Genomic DNA, 11,741 nt, shown 5'->3' on the forward strand with positions numbered 1-11,741 from the left:
ATAGGTAGAGATGGAACTGGAAACTCTTTCTCTTCTTTTCTTCTTTTTTTTTTTTTTTTTAAGGAAGGCACTTGGTTGTATAACCTAATGAGGAACTGTTCTAAAAATCTGAGAGTAACATAGTTGTCTCCAAATGTCTGAAGAAAGTGCTTGTAGAGGGGTGTTGGTGCACTAGTTTCCTCCCACTGATAACAAAATCCATGAGGACTGGAAAGTGTCTTCTTATCCTTTCCCGGCAATTATGACACATATTAGACACTTGATTACTTATTAAATGAGGAATGAATGAATGAGGTATATTTGGACTTAAGTACAGGCAGACCTGAATAAAAGAAAAAAAAATGTTCAGTATGGAGCAAGCTGTCTTTATGGGTGGTGACTGTTAAAGGACTTAGGCTGTGGAAATAAATCTAGGTGACCATCAGGTAGGTTTATTTCATTGTAGATTTTCTGATTATGTACTGGACATCTAATGAATTACTAAATATTTTGTGGGTTGATTGGTTCTGAAAATAATACCCAATGTGAATGTGTCTGGTGTTCACATAAATTGCTCCACCAGTGAGATTATCCAATCATCTTGGAAATCATGGTATTGATCTAAGGGCCACCAGAAAAGCAGCATAGATGATTAATTCAATCCATCATTTCTACCAAAGGGGACACGATGATAATAACAAGACTCAAAATAGGCATTGCATTAAGCTCTTTCAATAAAGTACTTCAAAAAATGAAAAGCCTATATTTTATAGAAAAATAATTTTTATCAAAATAAACAAAAACAAGAAAATCTTACATTACTGACTTTTATTTAAAAATCACTTTAGTTCATGAACTGATTAGAATGGTCTATCCTTTATAATCAGTCCTAAGTAATATATATTTTTATATACTTTTTTCATGGATACACTTTAATACTCTACAGATATATTGATTAGAGTATTTTAGGAAAATGTATCAACCTCCAAGAATTTTTTTTCCAATTACTTTTTCCAATATTCTGCATGTATACACTTTTTATATTCCCAACCGCTGAAATATTTGTTTCTTTCTAAAGAGAGAAGCAACTCTGTGTCTTATCTTCACAGTTAGTCATAATTGGGCCTCTCTCAAGGTCTTTTCCTGTGTGAAATGCTCAATGATAGAATTATTTCTGTTGTTCACTGTTTAGTCAGAGTTGCAGTTATTCTCTTAAACTATGGAATGTTTTGGAAATACAATCTCTTTTATTAATGCAAGAGTCCTGCCCATAAACTTGGTCTTATTCTGTTGAGTCAGGACATACTGATAGATTCCTGAATTTACCCAGAGCTTTAAATGTTGTGTTTCACATGCCCTTTGGCCCCAAGGAATCAAGGAGTGCATTAATGTGGTTGTCATTGTAATATTTAATAAGGAACCTTGCATAGGATTTTAGAAACTTTCCATTTGAAGGTGTGTTCTGCTTCTAAATAATACAGAAGCTATCAGTATCCAAATAGGGCTGAGAAGGCAGGAAAACTGATCGATGGTGCTTACTCTGCATTCCCAGGACATAGGGAAATGGAATTTAAGAAGCAGGTAGTTCAGAGAGAAGAAGAGTTCGAGTCTGCTCTTTCTACTAAGTGTAACAGTTGAAGTTAATTGCCAAATGAGCTTTTAACCTAGCTAAATGTAAATATGTAAAAGAACAATTTATAGTTATGTCTATTGTTATGCCACAAAACCACAAGGGCAACAATGAATTAACTCTAATAATAATAACAGATCTCACTGCTCTTCACATGTTTGTAATCCCTTAAGATAAAGAGCATTGATTCAAGGCCTCTCTGCATGTAAATTCGACCACTGTTGATCATTATTTCTTGTCACATTTATAATTATTTGTTTGCATGCTTAGCTCCTCCACTACAGTGAAAATGTCCTAAAAATGGAATTGTTTTCCAGACATGTCTCTTGTCATGCTTTGTTTAAAACATAATAGATCTACAATGAAATTATTTTCTCATGAATATTAACTTCGTATATTGTTCTAAAAACAATAGGCCTACTCCTACTCTTTTTGTTGTGGGGGGTTGGGGGAAGAAAACAAAAAAGAAAAAGAGTTGAAGAAGAAATGAGGGGAAAAAGGAAGAGAGAAAAGAAAAACAGAGAAAGGAGGCCGATGTTGACTGGGTTGTCATAATTAAAAGTCAACTCTTCTCTAAATTTATTTGGATACCATTGCTCACATATGTGGGGCCTGAAATCATGTTCCATAGTGCTAATTGATGGGTTGGTTGATAACTGCAAAATCTGTGTCCATTTTAAGTCACTATCAGGTTCTAGATAATTCTGAGGAAGATTTCCAAAGAGCTTTTGCAAAGATGGAAAGATTAACCACAAATTTTTTATACTTTCTTTATTTTAAAAAATTTATCGTGCAGATGAACGTTACTAGTACTGGTTTTCATAAGCCAAAATAACACTTTGACAAATACCCTCTCTATAACCTGACTGGAATGTTTATGTAAAGTGACAGATTGTGTATACACACACACACACACACACACACACACACACACATATATATATATATATATATATATATATATATATATATATATATATATATTACTGGTAAAATGTGCTAATGTAAAGAANATATATATATATATTACTAAATTAAGTTAATTCAGTGTTCTGTAGTCAGATAAGATGGTAATTGGGTAAAAAACACACAGATGTCTTTGCAAGGATTATCTACATTAGGCAAAAGCTGTATTGGGTCTGATCCTCAGTCAGAATTTTCTAATCAAGGCTTACTCTCAGTATTCCTCCCTATCAAATTTTGTTCCCTGTGTTTACTTTAAGTAATGCCCATTCAGGGTACTCTTTTTGATTCCCTTCACATATAAAAATAACCTATATCCTTCCCTCCTGTAGGGTTACTATGGTGGGTATTGAGTGAGGTTACAAAGTACCTGATTATGATTTAAGGTGCTATTCCCCCAGTTGTCCTTTTTATTTTTTACAGTGACTTTCAGTGTTTTATACTTAGAGTGGCCAACTGTCTTGGTTAGTCTGGGACTTTTCTGGTTTTAGCATTGAAAATCCCATGTCACAGGAAACCCCTCAGTCTTGGGCAAACCAGGAAATGTTGTTTACCCTAATTACACTGAAAGGAGTCTGTTAAAAATAGCAATTGGGGGAGATTTTTTAACCTTTTCTCTCAAATTGCAGTTCTCAGTTGGAGATTTCAGGATGATCTCCTTGGGCTCCTCAGGAGTCCAGTGTGTCCTTTCTTTCTTACCCTCCATTTGCCTTAAGACCATTCTCCCAGGAGCTTTGCTGAGAGGGCTTCTGGGTGACCTAAAACTTCCATTGTTTTGTTTTGCTCCATGTTTTGCTTCTTGGGCATCTCAGTGCTCACCAATATTTTAGAAAGCTTTATCTAAATCTCTATTTCTAGTATAGATAGATATCTCAAAAGGATCTAGATTCCTATTGCAGTCCCCATCCCCAACACCCAGTCTGTTAAACTATCTTCATAATTCCTCACCTGTCAAATGAGCACTATTTTTCTGCAGCATCCAGATCCTATCATGACATCAAAGAACACCCATGGAAAATTATCTAAAAGTATATGTTATCCACAGCAATGTTGTTGTCTAAGAGTTCTAAGAAGCAGAGTTTGTAAGTCATGCCTGATGTTAAAGAACAATGTCTGGACAGAGTTTCAGTTATCAAGATTGGCTGTCTGTCTCTCTGAATTTATGATCATCCTGGGGCTCTGGAGTCCATCCCCCTCCTCACATTTTGCAAATATCTACAACTTCTTGGTGATAGAAAAAGGAGAAAAAAAATGTAAAGGTTTATTTAATGATTGTCTAAAATGCATTTGACCAAAGTAATTGATTTCAGTGAGTTAAAAAACTATAAAGATTGACCAAATCATTTTTGTTGTGAACTCAATTATGTCATCCTTTCAGTTGTTGAAGTGCTAACCCTCAGTACCTAAGAATGTGAATACATTTAGAGGTAGGATCTTTTAAGAGGTAATTAAGTCAAAATGAGATCACTAGGGTGAGTCCTAATCCAAGATGAATTGTGTTCATTAAAAAGACATGACAGAGGCCTGCAGGGGAGGCCTTGTAAAGACACAGGGAGAAGATGACTATTCATAGGCTAAGGAGAAAGGACAGGACCAAATCCTTCCCTTGTGGCCCTCAAAAGGAACAAGTCTGTGAAAACCTTGTTCTTACTTCTAGCCTGTCAAGTTGTGAGAAAACCGGGTTTTTTTTGAGTTAACAAATCTGTGGTACTTTGTTACAGCAGCCCTGGCAAACTAATACAATTTTCTGGTAAATAATCACAAAATTTACTAACTGGTCAAAACAGAAGTTTCCTGAAAGTTGGATTAAAAGCCTTGCTCTAGGCAGGAACCCAGGGCAAATGGATTAATTAACTGTCCTGAATCTGTAACTCTCACAGTCGAACTTGAACTCTTATTCTTAAGCAAAGAATAACTTCTCAGTTAGCAAAATGGAAAGGAATACAAAGGTTCTCTAAGAGTGCAAGAAGAGGGTTGTTGATGTTTTTTGTTTTGTTTTTTTTTACTTCCAAACTATCAGTGAAAACTCATGAAAATAGCTTCAGAAATATAATGTCAAGTCCTCTCACCAACAACCATTATCACTAATCTGTTGTTTCCCCACAACTCACAGCATTCTATTCCACCTTGAAAAACATGGCAATGTGATGTTCCCTCCTGAAGAGCATTTCTCCAAGCATGGTAAATTATGAAGATGATTTAAAAAGTATTAAATGGGTACTACATATTAAGAAAAAAAATATTATGGGTTCTTAAAACTGAGCAGAAATGGTTAACCATATGAAATGTGAATTATGTTAACAAAGCTGATATGCATTTACAAAAAGAACAAACAGCACCTTTATGTGTTCTATCCCTTTCATTTGCCTTATTTTTCGATGATGTTTTTAAATCATCTAATTTACTTCCATCCTTACCACAGTTCCACTTTCCCTCTGGGTGGCGTTTAGGGTTATTACTTATTCAGGAAAGGAAATCAGGGTCTCTAGTAAAAAGTCAGACAGCTGAAAAAGATGGAAATACAACTGCCCTTGCCGTAGTTTCGTAATTTCATTCAGGAAATTTTCAAAGAAATTTGCCATAGTGTTTCTCACCAAGTCATGGCACTGATTCTAACTTTACAATGTTCTGAATCAAGGCATTCTAGAACCTTCTCTCAGACTCTCCCCATTAGTTCTTTCTGAAAGCTGGTAGAGTGCATTCACTGGCTTACTGGCCCTGCTAGATAGTAAGCCTAGGTCAGGTGCACCCATAGTCTCGAGGATGTTTTTGATGGTTCTATCATAACATCAGCAATTTATAAGTTAGCATGTGGAGAGCAGACATTGCCTGTGAAGTTTCATTTACTTAGTGTTTGATTTAGTGCAGAAGTACCTAGACATAGGCCCATTGCCCAGTCTGAAACAAAGGAATAAGACTTAACTCCTTGAATTATACTTAAGATAAAAAGGTTTCTTAGTATAGGAAATAGTTCTGAGGTAAATCTCATGTCCCATTTTTAGGGGGAAACTGCTGTTGGCTTCCCCAGTATCCACCTCTTCCTATTTCCAGAAACATATTCAGATTTCATCCAGTGTTTAATGACTTTGAGCTCTCAGACCCTGGTAGGGTGTCAATAAATTAGCTTATGATCCAGGCCCATCCAATAGAAGGATTGCTTATTACAGCTTTCAATGACTGGCTGAGGGATAAACTTGAAGCCTAAATTGTCCAATCAAAATGACTCCATTTGTAGGGTTATCAGAAAGTATTGTCTTACTCTCCTAGACAAGGTTACCTTAGAAGCAAGAACCACTTCAATGAGGATTTATTATACAGATTAGATCAGGTAATAGCATTTATGCATGCTACTCTTTGGTAAAGAGTCTGAAGTCAGGTCAGGCTGAAGGAAAAAAATGGAGACAAGAACTTTCAGGATATGGGGAACAACTACAAAGTACTTTTGTCAGCTGCCTGCCCGCCATGTTGGTCTCTCTCTGATTCCACCCTCACTGCTATGAATAGTCTGAAGGACGAGTGATGGTCTCACTGAAGAATGGCACTCACATCTGGACAGGGTTTGGAAGAAGGGGAACCCAGGGAGATTGTAGCTGGTGCTTAGTCAGCTGCCCTTGACCAACAAGTTGAGTCAGGGGCTACAATAAGGCCTGGCCTATGTCTATTTTCCATGAATAGAAATGGCTACTGTTCCACTGTTACCTTCTGAATTTGGTACAGATTTCTTTTGTGAGCAATCCTAACCAGTGAAGGGAATTCTGGGAAGCATTTTTAGTTTAACCAACTTGACACATTGTAAGGCCAGAGAAGTCTGAAACTTGAACAGGAGTAAATGCGAGGTTAGTGCTCTTGTCCCTGTGAAGGGAGAACCCAGACCTGCTGGGCCCACTTCATGCAACTCAAGGATGAAATCATAAAAAGCAGAGAAAGGAAAAACATAAAAGAGCAAACACAAGTTTGGTCACACTCTTTAAGCTCTGATCCTGGAATGCCTGAAACTGCCTCTGGAATTTTCAGTCGTGAGAAACTATAAATTCTTTGTGCTTAAAGCCAGTTTAAAATAGGTTTTCTGACAACATCTCCTGAAAGACTGCTAAATGATGATCTTAATGTAGGGCTGCTGTCTTTAGCTGAAGTTTCTTAGTAGTTCTAAAAAACAGTCTTAAATAATATTAAATCCACTCTAGAGAAAACCAAACAACAGTTCATTTCTATCTTACTATTGATCAGATAAAAAGGAAGAATGAAAGATATTTTCCAGTTTTAAAAAGAGTAACAGAAGGCAGGAAGACAGTTTCCACTGCGTTAAATATCTCCTATCATAAGAACTGGATCAACCCCCACACCCCCGTCTCCCCTCCACACCATCCTTACTTTCCACCATGATAGAAGGTCCTAAGCATTAAGTGTGTGTTTCCTAGGAACATAAGAAGGTATTTTCCTCCCACATAATGGAGTCCTATATTATAGTAAGTAGGGGTGTGGTAGCTAATTCTGTTATACCATTTAACCTAATATGTGTCTAGGCAATATTATACCAAACTTGACAATTCCAAAATCTTCTTTAAAGACAGTGTTTGGTAGAATTCGTTTTAAGTAAAACAAACTATTTTGTCACAACTTTTATTTTCAACTCTAATCATAGGTATATAAATACATTAAATGTAACAACACATTCGAAGGGTTTAAGGGTGGACTTAAGTATTAGGAACATTTTAAAAATCTGCTTTCAGGCACAAAACAAAAGTCACTGTCTTTTTTAAAAACAGAAAAATATGAAGCTAGAGATTCTCCCCATCAGCCACCAAAGAATAAGAAATGATGGCAGAGGATGAAATTTGATATATTTTTTATGTCAACATTCAATTTGTTACCCCCTTCTTAGTCACTATCTCTTTAAATGTGGAATGCTTGATGGGAAGAGAGTATCTAGCTACCTTATAAACAAATGCTTATTAAATAATTTTGTAGTTCTACAACAAAAGTAGGGTATAGAAATGGTTGTATTCATCCCATTAGTTGAAAATATTTTTTCAATAAGGTAAAATAAAGTTAACAACAAGATTAACAAATGATCAGTCAGTAAGGACAAGATTTCTCTAAGGAGATTTTATAGAACAAATTACATACATTTATCAAAATTATCTTAATATACTGAATAAATGTCCCAAATGATCAAATATTTTTATTCAAATATATTAATATTTTAAATGAGACACAGATCTTAATTATTTAGTTTTATAATTAAAATTATTTTTATGCTTCTATTATCAACTGATGACAAAAGTTTATTTTAGGTAAATAAATGTATTATTTAAATTGATTTTTAGTTCTCTTCTACAATTTTAACAACTTATTTAACAGAATGACATGAAAATTTTGCTTATCTAAATCTTTTTAATCTAACAAACATTATTTAGTCTCTATATAGATGAAAGAAACTTTGAAATAGTGGTTCTCAGAGTAGGTTCCCTGAACTAGCAGAATCTGCATCACAAGGGAAACTACTGGGTAAGCAAAGGTCTCACCTCAAACCTGCTAAAAGTTGGTGTTGGAGCCAAGAATTCGGGTCCCAACAAGCCCTTCAGGTGATTCTGCTCAAGTTGAAAATCTTGCCTTTAAGGATTGGTCTAAGGCCTTTGCAATGAGACAGAAACATATTTGGCAGAGTACCTACTGGTAGAACTATTGCTGACCTTCCAACTTAGTACTGTAGTTTGAGTAGTATTAAATTATTCTTAAAAATAGTGATTCTAAATATTGAAAACAGTACACATTTCATAACCAATTTCATAAGATTATATGAAGAAAAAATGAGATAATATTTGTAAAGTGCTCAGTTTATGTATATGTACTATGCTATGCCTTGCAAATAGAGGACACTTTTAAAGTGGATAACTTTTATTCAAATTATTATTCTTACTTCACATTTTCTTCCCTCTTATTGAAATGAACAAACAAAACCACAATATATTCTGCTTATAAGTATCTACATTCATAGACATTTACAGGGAACTTGAGGAGTTTCCCCATTCAAACTCCTCTTTTTACTGATCAGAGAAGTGAAGCCCAGGAGGCTAAGTGACAGTTCTAAACCCTTACTGGGACTAATGGGCAAAGATTAGAAACCACAGCCCTCATTTTCTGGACTAATGTATTGCAGGGGAAGCAATTTGTGCTGTCCAAGGGTGCTTGGCCCTGGAATTATTTTCTTTGGTATTACAAATTTTTATCCAGTTCAAATCTCTCCATCCCTATTCCCTACTATATAAGCTGACACTATTTTCCAAATTGTGAAACTGTTTATTAGGCTTAAAACTTTCTGCATATACATAAACAGAAAGTTAATGTAAAATATACTATATTTCAAAACATTTGATGAAATCTTGATGCTGAATACCAGCTATATATCAGATGGTATGTTCAAGTTTAAGTTTCCTGTTTATAGTCACTTTTTATTTTGTGCTGTGGATTGGTAAGTAGGCATGCAAGAAATCATCTCTAACATTCTGTTTAATTTTCAAAATGTCTTTGGATTCTGTCACCTACCATGATTGTGGTACTTAATCTTTGGGTTATATGATTCTGCTTTACTCCACTATGCCAGACAGCAGCATATGGGAGAAAACACATATAAAATAAAGAGAGAATCATGCATGTATGTGTGTGTGTGTATATATATATAAATTAGAAAAACATCCAGTCACATATTTTATAATTATACTTTTATATTGCCTAAAATATTCCCTAAACATTAAAAATTGCTAAGAGTATCATTCATGGTAGCGAAGTATGAAAATTGAAGTTTTGAAACTTCCACATATGGCATTGTCCAATCTCGTGTTTTTCTGTTGTAGGTTCACATCACATATTCATTGCTGTTTACTAGCATTAGCATTTTTCAGCCCAATGCTATCCATTGATTTAGTATTCTGCTCCTTCCCGAAATCTAGCCATCCCATGTTCAAAAACTTACATAGTAGCCTCTATAATATAGGACATGAAAGTGTGCTATATCCATTATTAGTATGAACTGTTAATGACACACTGTTGAATGAATCTTACTGTTTTATATGAAGATTTTCACAGAAAAAAGCAGAGGTTCTATGGCTTAAATTTAAAAAAACTCATATTGCAAGCTAGGGACTGAAATAAAACTCATCCTACTTCATGCATCATTAGACCAAAAGCCTGAGGAACTGAACAAATCATTTAATCTTTTTCCCCTTTTGAAATGCTCTAAGTAGTATTGGATTAATAGCTTTTGATGCTTTTAATGATGTCAAGAATAGGATGTAAGTTCCTTATAAATTTCATGGACTGTATGCCAAATATCAAAGATAATTTCTGATCACTAATTTAATCATTTCTGATTATGAAAATCCATAACTGCAAGAAAAATATAAATCAGAAAAGTAAAATAATGTGTTAAAAATATTAGAATTTATAACAATGCTTGAACATGGACTTAAAATTCCCCTGGAAGAATTTAATGAAAGATTATAAAATATCTTTGTATTTATTATTATTTAAGTCATTGTTTCAACCTCTAATTACAGAGGTGATATTTTTCTAGTTTTTAAAACTCTCTTTAAAATTCCCAACCACAATCTTAAAACATGATGATGTATAAATCTGAAATTGTTTATTTAATTGTACTACCCTAATCAGCTAACAAGATCTCTGTGTTCTCGAATCTTGTAGCCTGGAAAAACCCAGTTATTAATCCCTTAATATCCCTTCCCAAAACTCACTGGTTTGCTGACATGTTAATAAGATTCCAAGAATGTTCTGAAGAAAGCAAGATCATCACTAAGAATGATTGGGTCCCGAATTTACAAATTAGTTGTTTTTCTTTCTCCCTTAATTTATTTTCAATTAAATGAATTCTGTCCTTGAATGTGTATACATGACTCCTTGGTTAGGATGCATTCTCCATCAAATATAAATACTGAAAGTCTTAAGGACTGTTCTTAAATTCTAATTACCTTTATAATTCAAGTACCTTAGGGTGGGTGGATTAAAAGCTCTACACAGATTCTACTTTCACTTTTTTTTAGCCAAATGGACAATGTTTTATTCAGGATCCTAAAACAAAACCCTTATTTAGCTCATCCACATTACCTTTAAGGGTGTGTTTTCTCCTCCCTAAATGCTAGCAGTCTTAATGGCCTTAATGTGGCCTCCAAACTCTACTCCCTCAGCTGGCTCCCTGAGCTCCTGAGCTCTCTCCTGTCTGGGGGCTTAAGTGAGTTCCAGCACCTTTCCAACATCAGGTGCAATGCCTGGTCCTCCTTCAGGAGCAGCATTTCTTTCCCAGGGAAAACTTATCAAATATGCACTCCATTTATACGATGGCCTTGGACCTCTGTATCTCTTAGCATCACAGCCTCTCCAATGCAGCTTTCACTATAGATACCACTTAACATTTAATGGTATCAAATTTTATTATCTGTTACTGTCTGTCGCTTATCATCACAGAAGTCAGGGATCATGTTTTCTGCACATTACTAACCTCAAGCATCTAGGTGCCTGCCACAGACAGGTACACATTGAATCACAATATGTGAATGACTGTCCCAACACAAACACTCCAGGGCACCAGAGGACAGAACATATGAGTAAGCACAAACCACCTTTTTGTGAACTCTGATGGCTATAAGCATTTTCACAGCATTGAAAAACATGCTGGTGTACTCTCACATGCACATGCACATGCACACACATGTATTTTTGTGAGCAAGCATACAATGATATTAATATTATGGGTGGTTAAAACTGCTGTATGCAACAGTGAGTAATTTGGGTTTTGATGGTGGCTCTTTTTAATAACTCTTGTTATTAAAAATCCCTGAAAGGTATAGAACTACTTTACATTAGGATCCTGCGGAAAAAAGTCTGACTTAGGTAGGATTAGCTAGCGCCCAACATGCTGAAGGAGGCTGATGAAAACACCAGGTCCACGTCTGCATCTGCAGACACAGATTTGTGATGATAAGTCATGTTTTCCTTCTGGCAGTCTTGCAAAGAGATGGGAAAAAAAAATAACAAGTTTCAATTACAATGAGATGGCTATCATTTCCCTGTAAGCTTTGTATGCAGTCCCTTCCTTCCTTCTTTCCTTCCTTCCTTCCTTCCTTCCTTCCTTCCTTCCTTCCTTCCTTCCTTCCTT

The 11,741-nt window shown here is 35.2% G+C and overlaps 1 protein-coding gene across 1 annotated transcript in view; it reads right to left on the reverse strand.

Moving 5' to 3' along the window:
- Macc1 (MET transcriptional regulator MACC1) overlaps positions 1–11,741 on the reverse strand; it is a 98,690-nt gene that overhangs the window by 23,303 nt on the left and 63,646 nt on the right. The gene's annotated exons all lie outside the window — the stretch shown is intronic.

The sequence above is a fragment of the Marmota marmota genome, unplaced genomic scaffold (assembly GCF_001458135.2).
Source record: "Marmota marmota marmota unplaced genomic scaffold, marMar, whole genome shotgun sequence".
NCBI classification, from domain to species: Eukaryota; Metazoa; Chordata; class Mammalia; order Rodentia; family Sciuridae; genus Marmota; species Marmota marmota.